Genomic DNA, 4710 nt, shown 5'->3' on the forward strand with positions numbered 1-4710 from the left:
GCTAAGTGAATTCCCACATCTGTCTCAAAGTCTTGTTGTTCTTTGAAGACAGAGGAAGTTTCAAGTATTAAACCAGTCTTTAAGATCTTTATGAGGCAGTGTGACAAGGTAGTTGGTGAGTGGAGGGAGATTAAAAACCAAAGATCTGTAATTTTTTTTGCAGCTATTCTTTTGCTACTGGTAAAACACCCTGGTACATGGAGATACTCTCTTCTCACCCATCTATTCTCCTCTCACCCCTCATCTCCCCCGCAGCCCCTGGCAGAGTTCCTGGCTGAGAACCTTGGGCTGCAGAGCAGAGACATCCATTGTTTGAGAGTTGACACTTCACAGGTCTTGGCCGTGCCTCAGCTGTGCCCCACTCTACACTGCTTAGTGGCCTGTAGAGGTGGGAGGTCCCCAGATCCAAACCCTGAAGGATCAGGTGGGATAAGTTAAAAATCTCTCTTCCTGTAGGGAAGATCAGAAGTTGCTTTGCATGAGTTTTGTGTCTGCATGAAAACTCTTAGATGTATGGTGACTTCCAACAGGATCTGGAACTATCCATCCATCCATCCATCCATCCATCCATCCATCCATCCATCCATCCATCCATCCATCCATCCCTACCAGTGTTAACTGGTGTTAAGAAACCACTGCATAGTATTTCAGTATTTAGAACACCCAGTAGTGAGAGGTCAGATTTAAATAGAATCACATGTTTCAAATTCAAACAAATGACCACCAAAGGTTGACTTCATGTTAGTTAGTCTCTCAGCTGGCTGCTGCCAGTGCCATGAACTAAGCAATTCCATTTTTTAATGCCATGTAAATGATAGCGCTGTGTTGTGATACATCAATTAAGTTCTTTGAATAAATTAATCAGAAAATTCTGTAAGGATGCTTCTTTGCTTTCTAAGGGGAAAAAATAGTAAACCCAAACACATCCCCAGGCTTTGTGTTTATCTGGTGGTTTGTTTTCCTCTGGAGTTAATTCATGGGTTGAAATTTCCATGCATATATATTCACACATGTAAATAAGGAATGAAAGGCTTCACATTCTGTGTGAAAGGCCTCAAAACACTTCTCATAATTTAACTTAATAGATGCTAGCAACATGCCAACTAAATAAAGTGCCTTACACACATTTAGATGAAGCATCAGTTTTGCAGCTGACTGACTACTGCTCCATTATTTCTGCTAATTACATATTTATCTGCCTTAAGGAGCAGTTTTACTATTGATTCAACTAGAAACAGCTTGCACAAAGCCAAAAATAAAGCAGCATTATGAAGTCAGACTTTTAGATGCAAATACGGGACCCAGTTAGCAGGGTATAAAGCAGCAGAGTCATGTAACTTCAGAAAGAGCTGCATCACCTCGTGTGACAACCAAAATTGTTTCATCTCAGGTTTTAACATAAAAGCTCAGAAGCTGGTTGTAATCAGAGGAATTTAGGAATAACACAGTACATGTGAATGTCCTGTGGCCAATGTAAACACATCAGTGCTACACAAAAGAAGAAGATTCATAAAGGCTGAGTATTGCTCAACATGGTATGAAGGTCTTGGGACCTTCAAAAGAGATCAGTGCTGTGTTTTGAAAAGACCCTAATTTCTCAAAAATTAATAGACTCTGTACTCACAGAATGATCTGAAGTAAAATCTTGGTTATGCTTGAGTTTTGCTGTAGTGTGACCTACATTCAAACATTGTAAGAGTCAACACCCTTTGTAGCTAAGCCTGGATTGCTGCATCAAACTTACATCTTTATGTATAATTTAAATCCTGAATTCCATTTATATAAATTAAGTCATGATTTTCAGTGCTTACAGCTTCTCAGGAGTGGCTCTGGCTATCTGAGGAAATCAGGGCAATGTTTATCTGTTGCACAGAACTCTCAGATGCTGATTTTTCTCGCCCATCTCCAGGTATAATACACTTTCCTTAACCCATAAAAGGTGCATCCTATCCTTTGTCTTCCCCAAGCAACCATACAAACCAAAAAAGAATGGAAAAAAGCAAACATTATCATATACCGTGGATCCAAATCTCACATGGCATGGGCCAAGACACTGATGCTGAAAGTCCATGGAGTTGCACCTATTTATGCAAAGAAAGAGACTAGATGATGAACTGCTGCAGTTTCAAAATATGTCACTGCATTGTTCTCCAAGACTCAAAACCCAGGAACAAACATCACAGCCAGGTCAGGCAGCAAAAGGCGAGGTCTTGCTGGTGACAAGACTTTGGGAGGCTGCCTTATAGTGAGTAGTGAGTGTCCTTCCTTCCTTCCTTCCTTCCTTCCTTCCTTCCTTCCTTCCTTCCTTCCTTCCGAATTCCTTCCGAATTCCTTCCGAATTCCTTCCGAATTCCTTCCTTCCTTCCTTCCTTCCTTCCTTCCTTCCTTCCTTCCTTCCTTCCTTCCTTCCTTCCGAATTCCTTCCTTCCTTCCTTCCTTCCTTCCTTCCTTCCTTCCTTCCTTCCTTCCTTCCTTCCGAATTCCTTCCTTCCTTCCCTCCCTCCCTCCCTCCCTCTTTCCCTCTTTCCCTCCTTATAATTAATGTATGTGTTTAGGGATTTTGACATCTAGCATATGAAAGGTATGTATGTGATTACTGTGTGCAAAAGGAGAAAAGGCATATATTGTATATAATGCTGAAAGTGTATGCATGCATGTGTATAATGTCTGTACACACTATGTATTTTCGGGGGAACACAGGAGTGCTTCTTCTGGAATAATGAAGAGAGCAGTAGATGATTCGGGGGGGTGGAAAAGCCACCCCATCCCCTTGCAAAACGAAGCATCGTCTGTACTGCAGGCTGGGAAATAATAAGCATTAATGCCCTTAAACAATGTGTGCTTGAAGAAAAGGGATGGATGTATTGAGGGAGGGGAGATTTGTAAATATTGCCTGCAAATCATTCAGTGCTGCTTTCACAGTGCAGCACTAAAGACTAAATTAGCGGTCCACTTCCCCCGCTCTCCTTCCCACTCAAGTCATGTCTGTTTACCCTCAGTAATGACAAAATGTAGACAACTGTCTGCTAGGACTGTGGTGACATTGGCACACACATACCAGACAAGCAGAATGTTGTGGGAAACAGAGATTGAAGCATCTTGATATACGAGAAACAATTATCATGGGAATTGTTGTTTCTCAATGCAACAGCTATAATAAATAGTTGCCATATGCTAAGCACAGATGCCTCCTTGAAAAGCAGCCCTGTGATGGCACAGCCCATGTTCTCCAAAGTCTGGGGCTTTGATGAAATGGCTGGGTTTTTGCAAGAAGAACTGCTGCCCCAGAGAAAGGTATCTCAAGCCACTGAAGAGCTTAAGGGTAAAAAAAAAAAGGGCAAAGTAGCAGCTTTGCGTTTTGCACATGGGTTTTGCAGTGGAATCTGAAGCTGATTCCTTCAGTCAGGTGAGAGAACTGGGATGCCTCTGGGTAACGTGATTTTCACCTCTGCTTTCTTCTCAGAAAACCAGATAAACAGAGAGGCACAGAAAACCTTTCTGAGGAAGAAATACTGCCTGCAATACGCATGTATCAGAACTGCAAGAGGATTTGGTGCACAGCAGGGGTCTCAGGTTTTGTTTGATTTCAGGACTTATGGGTGGAATGCTTCATGTACATCTATGCAGACACACACACACACAAGCATGTATGCACTTATGCATGTATGCACTTATGCATGTATGCATGTATCTGCGCCCGTATATCACAAGACTGTTCTCCCAATCTAGACAGGAAAAAGTTACTTTTGTAGCAGAGGAAGATAAAGAAGCAAAGGGAAGATGATGAGGTTCTTCCACCTATTTCCCTAATTCATTACAAGAGACTGGTGCTGTTCAATACAGAAAGCAAAACAAACAAAACACCGAACAGGTCAAAATAAACCAGGCAGTCTGCCTTGCACAGTATTCTGTTGAGGCTGTCAGAACTGATGCTATTTTATCACCACTCCCTATTTTGCAACTTTCTAGATGCCAGGTTCTTTAAAACCCTATCTTCCTTGCGTTCACAAACCCTGCAGGCACATTCCCAGCCTTTCTCCCAGCACAATGCAAGCGCTAGATTGTTTAGGTGCCTAGGAAGACCCCAGCCCCCGGGCCATTCAGTGTCTAAAGGCAGCTAGCTACCAGGTTATAGTGACACTTAGAAGGTTAGATTCTTCTGAAAAAAAACCAAACCCAAAATCTTATCTTTATCATCAGGCATCAAAAACTTAAATATAACCCCTGCCTGTATCTTTCAGGTTTTACAGCACTCAGCAGTCTCAACCCTTGCATTGTGCTACAAACAACTACTAAAAATTTCTACTTCTTCACCTGTGCTAAAATGGAATTACAATCTCAATCTGGGCATCCAGGCATTATTGTAACAGAAACATCTGGTTAATGCTTGGGTCTTCCCTGCCAGGACACGCAAGACCTGAAACTCCAACAGGTTCCAATAAGTGAGAAAAGTGGATGGAAATCTAAACCTGCCAATGATGCAGGGGATGTGTGTGTCTTTGTGTGTGTCACTTTAAGAACATGGCAGGGCATATATTTGGAAAGCCAGCTGTAAACCCCTTAGATAGGCTTTGGAAAAAGCCAACCCATCGTGCACAGCAGATGCTGGCTTCATAAATGTCACAGAAGGCAATGATGTAACCTGCTGTACTGTTTGGCTGACATAATTTATGGGTGCTATCATACAGAATGCTAATAGTGTTTAAAATA

This window comes from Corvus hawaiiensis, chromosome 3 (assembly GCF_020740725.1).
Source record: "Corvus hawaiiensis isolate bCorHaw1 chromosome 3, bCorHaw1.pri.cur, whole genome shotgun sequence".
Classification (NCBI taxonomy): Eukaryota; Metazoa; Chordata; class Aves; order Passeriformes; family Corvidae; genus Corvus; species Corvus hawaiiensis.